This window comes from Triticum dicoccoides, chromosome 7B (genome assembly GCF_002162155.2).
Source record: "Triticum dicoccoides isolate Atlit2015 ecotype Zavitan chromosome 7B, WEW_v2.0, whole genome shotgun sequence".
NCBI classification, from domain to species: Eukaryota; Viridiplantae; Streptophyta; class Magnoliopsida; order Poales; family Poaceae; genus Triticum; species Triticum dicoccoides.
Genome location: NC_041393.1, coordinates 70,093,045 through 70,099,107, shown reverse-complemented (window position 1 = coordinate 70,099,107; position 6,063 = coordinate 70,093,045). Strand labels below are relative to the sequence as shown.

Here is a 6,063-nt window from a genome sequence, read left to right as displayed (position 1 = left end):
CACCAATTCCTTACAAAAAAAATAAGAACTTGTAATATTTGTGTAGAAGTTACGATTCTAGCTGTGGATCGTGCAAATAACAAGCATTAATTATGCATTATTTCCCCACATTGTGCCCCCAATTTTTAATATGTTGTAGAAAGAAGAAGAATGACATGATGCTAAACTATACATTCTTATCCGGCTATATGTAAGTCGCCTGAAAACTCATTGTGGGTAAGCTGATTTGCGAGGCCATTATATTAAGACCGAACAACCGTCATTCTTTCTTCTTTCTTCAACTTTCTTCCTCGTCACACAAAATCAACTTATCCAAATTGCAAATTCAGTTAAGTTATATATAGCTATTGTGTTCATCCAAACTTGGATAAATTTGCAACAAATATTTGATAGTTTCTTCTTGGACCGAGTTTAGTTCATGACACATAGATGGGCTTACAAAGTTGTACTTGAATTTTCAACAAATATTTGATAATTTCTACTTGGACCTGGCATGCAGATGCCGCTCCGTAATAATTCTTGTTATGTAAACAATTACTTTCTATATTTATTGTTTTTTAATACCCATCCTGGTAGAATCATATATACATTCGATCTGGAGCTAGCATGAAACTGATAAAAAGTACCGAGATGCATGTGTACGAACTTACAAATCCAAACCCGCCGCTCTTGTAGATTGGACCCACCATGGAGTAGCCTTGGCAGTAGCGCGATAGGAAGAGCCTAAGGTAGGGAACCTCTGCGAAGATGGCTGTGACACCTCCATTGTCTGACCCTTTGTCGAGCGCATCCGCGTATTGATCCATGGAGGTGTACCTCCTGAACCTTGCCTCATCGAAGCCCATCTCCCTCACCATGCCCTCGATGAAGGGATCCGCTTGAACCCCCACATAGTCACTATCTGTCCATTCGTTCATTGTCGGGTTGAGCTGCTGGATTGTCAACACCGACGTTAGGTTCGCTGTGTAGCTTGATGTGAGGATGAGCACGGTAAACACCCACATGATCACCACAAACTTTGACAGGTTGCTCTCCAGCTTCTCCTCTGAAAGTAAGTATGTAATTAAACTACTAGTTTACATACACATATATATGTTGCATAATGCATTTGTAGAGACGAGAAATGGCGAGGTCATGAAATATATATACTGTGGGAGAAGACCATGGTTGAGAATGCAAAGTAGAATAGGATGCCGAGCTGCTTCCAGGGTGTGCCGCGGAACCGAGGGTTTATCTTATGCTCGATCGCCCACACAACAAATCCAGTAATTAAGAAGAAAGCAAGGCTGGTGAGCCAGAGTTCCGGTGTCATTGGCTTCGTGAAGATCCACATACTATTGTTGCGATCCTTCTGTGCAATGATCATCGACCATCCCGTATCCGTGAATGGCGTCGTGAATGAAACAACCTTCATCCTGCCCGATCTGATCGTCACGTCTCCAACCACTGCGTCTGCCTTCTGCATGCAATGACCATTCTTCAAAGTAAGAACTAAAGAAGGAAAATAAACTTGAATGATTTGGCTTTCTCGCATAAAAGCAGAAGGGATGATAAAATTTTTTGAATCAAGCTGGGGGTGGGGGTGTTCTCCTGGATTTCGTTTTAGAAGGAGGCTGAGAAATTTTTGATTAGAATTTACTATTTTTAAATCAGAAAATTATATTATTGCGTGCTCCCCCCATCCCTAAATATATATGGTGTTAGTATATATTTTTAAAGAAAAATGATGCAAACTTTGACCTATTTTTAGATGAAACAAATCAATATACAAAATGCAAAATCAATACAATTAGATTCATGACGAAATATAATCATACGCTATATATTCGGTATTGTAGATATAGGTAATTTTTCATATGATTTCATTAAATTAGTGAGGTTTGACAAAAATGAGTGTGCCCTATATTATGAGAACGTGGGAGTACTATTTTTTTAAGCGTGGAGTTATCTGGTTGGTCGGCCGGTTCTTATACTTTTTCAGAAAATTGTGTAAAAAATCACCCGCAAAAAAAAAGATAGAAATCAACTAATGGGCACTCTCAAGTCTCAAATACTCGGTTCACGTTAAAACTTTATTTTGAGTCAAATGTATATATACGTTTTAGTGTGTTTTTTCACTCATTTCAGTTCATATGTAGTCTATATTAAAATATTCGAAATATCTTATATTTTCGGACAGAGGGATTATATATAGTCGTATTAGCGCGCGGACTGACCTTGTCATGCACCAGCTTCACAAGTTCATCGTATGTCATGTTGGCATTAGCTGGCTGGTAATGGTACGCAACTGTATAGTCCAGTCTTGCCATGACCGCGTTGAACACGTCTATGCAGTAGCCCGACACTGTCCGTGGCTATGCTCGGATCAGTGGAAATTTCCACGAATTCGGTGAACCCGCGTCTCACCGGAACTCCGACGCGAAGGCTCCCTCGGCTGGGTGACTTGTTCCACCCGATCGGGACAGCCGCTGTCTCGCCTGGCCAGAGGATCTGCTTCAGTTCTTTCCGTGCACCGCTGGGATACAGGCTCGTCGTGATCCCCAACCCTGGTACCCAGAAGCCGACCGTCCTTGCGCCATTGCCGATGATATTCATGATCTCGTACACCGAGACCTGCAGCTGGCCGTCGACCAGCCCGAACCTTCCTACCAGTCCATCGAACTTGGTGACCAGCAGAGCATCGATGAATGCCGTTGGTTGTGCCGTTCGGAAGGTGGTCTCAGCTGCTGCCGCGGCAGCCCATGCCGTGTCATACAACCAGAGCAACGTCACCGGCACAGTGGGGTCGTCGTGCTCGAGACCTGGGTTCTCCTGCCGAAACCTCGCCTTGAACCGCCTCCAGAAGCTCCTGACTTGGTCCGTCGCCGGCACGTAAGGCCGCAGGCTGACAGCCCCCTGCATGTAATCGATGTCGCCGGGGTTAGGGAGGCTGTCCGCCGCGTTGCCAACGCCTGCGGTGGTGACCCAGACGTAGCCCTCCGACATCATGCCGGCGACCACGGCCCGGCGGAAGAGGCGCGCGGCCAGAGCGGGAGGCATGTGCACGATGTACACCTTCGTCGGCATGGTCTTGAGGGCGAGGAGCGCCGCGTCGACGCGGCTGTCTGTCGCGTCGCGTGGCACGGCTACGCTATCAGTGAGGCCGCGTGACCCCTGGAACGCGTGGACCAGCGCCGAGAGGAGGCCGACGCCGTAGGGCGAGTCCTCGTGAAGCAGGACAGCGGCCCGCCACGCAAACGCCTCGAGGATGGCGGCGATCGGGGCCGCCTGGGAGCTGATGTTGGGTGCGGTGCGTACGAAGAAACGCGACCGCAATGATGAACTCGACGCCGGCGACGTGGCGGTGGAGGAGGAAAGGATCGGGATGTTGCTGTGTTCCGCTATGCCGGCGAATAGCTCGGCATCTTCGGATGATGTCTGAGGCGAGATGATGGCCTGCACCTCGGCATTCTTGTCCATGAGCTCCTCGGCTGCAAAAACATTCACACAACGAAAATCAAAATCAAACGCAAGTTATTTTTTATTTTATTTCTGACAATAGTAAGAGATGTTTTTTTTAGAATCAAACGCAAGTTAGGCAACATACTCTTTTTTATTTACTCTGCATATTAGAGTTGGCTGAAATCAAACTTTATGAAGTTTGATCAAATTTATAGAAAACAATATAAACATTGACCGTAACAAATTTATATAATGTGAAAGTACATTCAATAATAAATCTATTGGTATTTATTTGTTATTGTATATGTTCATATTTTTGTTTATAAACTTCGTCAAAATTTACAAATCTTGACTTTGACCAAAACTAGTACGCGGACTAAATAAGAACGGAGGGATTACATGCACGGTGATATGATTTAAACCAGTAAACTCAAGCAAATCATATTACTCCTTACCAATGATCAGATCCAAATCCAATGATAGCACGCACTTAACAAAGTCAGGAGTATATGAGTAGATCCAGTGAACAGATCGAGCTCCCGGAATTTAGTACAACATGCAAGAACGATGAGAGGAATCATCGAGCCGCACATACCAGCGTGTGCCACCTTGACGAGGTCTCCGCGCGAATCCTTGAGGCGCAGCTCCACCCGCGTGGCGTAGTTCGGGTGCTTGTGGTAGAAGTCGTCAACGGCCATGGAAATGCAGGTTTGGCTCTTCCTCCCGAGGTCGCTCGTCAGATCCAGTACCACACCAACTCTAACCGGTGGCACCGCCGCGGCGGCTGACGATCGAGCCATACAAAACATGAGCAAAGAGAGCACGCCCGCACCGGCGTGCAAGCGCATATTTGACCAATCCATGCATGCATACGGTCGACTTCGTCGCTACTTTATGTTTATTTAGGATGAAGAAATTTTCGATGCTTGGGGAGTATTACAGGTAGTTGCATGTATATATCGTGGACAAGTAGCAGTGACTTGACATGTGTGGTCACGTTTCTTTTTCTGGTCACATTTCGTCGACAATTAAACCTTCAGACTAAAAATAAGAACCTTCCACCAGCTGGTGGTAGCAAGTTACCATGCGTAATACCCCGGAAAATTTCAAAGATATAAATACTGAGGTGTACGCGTGGACCAGCTGGTGGTAGCATGTTACCATGTGTAATACCCGGGAAAATTCCCCTCTCTCTCTTAGCAACTCCAACGCGTCTATCAATTTCGTCCGCGCGTGTCGTTTAGATCAAAAGGGACACAAAAATCTGTACAACACGTCGACCCAAACGAACGTGTGTCCGTTTTTTGTCTGCCTGCCGACCCATGCCCGATCCAAATTTAGGCCTCATTTGCATCGGCGCGGACACGAAACGGACGCGCGTGACGCCCACCTACTCCTCGCCCTGACACACTAGTCGGCGGCACAGTCACCACCATTTCCCCCACTTTCCCAAAAAAGTCCGCCTGCCCGTGCTCCCTGCCGCTCGCCATGCATGGACGACGTGCTGACCCTCGACGCCGCCACCGGCCTCGCCTCCCTCGCCTCCTCCAGCCTCGCCTCCTCTGGACTCGCCTCCATCGCCTCCTCTGGCCTCGCCTCCGTCGCCTCCTCTGGCCTCGCCTCCTCCAATGGCAAGCCCCGCGCGTCGCGCAAGACTACGGCGCCGCCCAAGAAGAAGCAGTTGATGCCCGAGCAGCGAGTCGTGCAGTCGGCCAAGAGGAAGGGCCGGAGGCACGCGCAGGACCACAAGCTCTCTGCCGCGGCCGCCGCCGCCCTCTCCACCGCCGCACAGCAGGAGGAAACCAATGCCCGAGTTGTCATGACAAAAAGGGAGGCCCTGCTCTACCTAGGGTTAAACCCTGGCCATCACGGGCTCGTCAGCGCCGCTGTGGCCGCGGCCAGCATGAGCTCGTCAGCATTCCCTCGGGTAGTACTGCCAGAGTCGCCGCGCGTGTCTGCCACGCAGCCTATTCCTGGCTTCCATGTCTATCTGCAAGCCTCCCGATTCTCCGGGGAATGCTCGCCGGAGGTGAGTGTGGTGGCGTCATCCACGCCCGGGCCCGCGCCAATGGTCATCAACCTCAACGCCACATCGGTGGCCGGTGGATCATCCTCTGGAGGGGCGAGGAAATGCCCGCGGGAGATACCAGCCGACATGCATCCCAACACCCGCAACTTGTTCGACAGAATGCCGGCCACCGGTGAGGAAGAGACGGCCAACCGTTTCATCATCGAGAACATGATCTTCGAAGGTGGTGCGGGAGCCGTTGCCTTCACAGGCGGTGCGGGAGCGGCTGCCTTCGATCCCGATGAGACCCAAAGCCAAGACAACCGAGCTCCCTTCATGCCCGCCTCCTTTGATCAAGCTGGCATGGACGACCCCTTCATGCAAGACCAGGTCGGCATGGGCAGCACCTTCCCGCTTGACCACAAATTCCCGAAGGACTACGGCCTTGAGGAAGAGGGTGAAGTGGACATTGACGGGGGGCCTTTGTTCGAGGACGAGCTCGCCAACCAAGTTAGCGCAAACAATAAGCGCAAAATCAAGCGAACGAAGGCATACACACAACCGAGGACAAACTCCTTTGTGAGTGTTGGAGGGACATTGGACAAGACCCCAAG

At 49.3% G+C, this 6,063-nt stretch overlaps 1 pseudogene; it reads right to left on the bottom strand.

Annotated features, from left to right (window-relative positions):
• LOC119338629 overlaps window positions 1–4,931 on the bottom strand; it is a 6,959-nt pseudogene extending 2,028 nt beyond the window's left edge.
• Window positions 4,932–6,063: the final 1,132 nt, after the last annotated feature.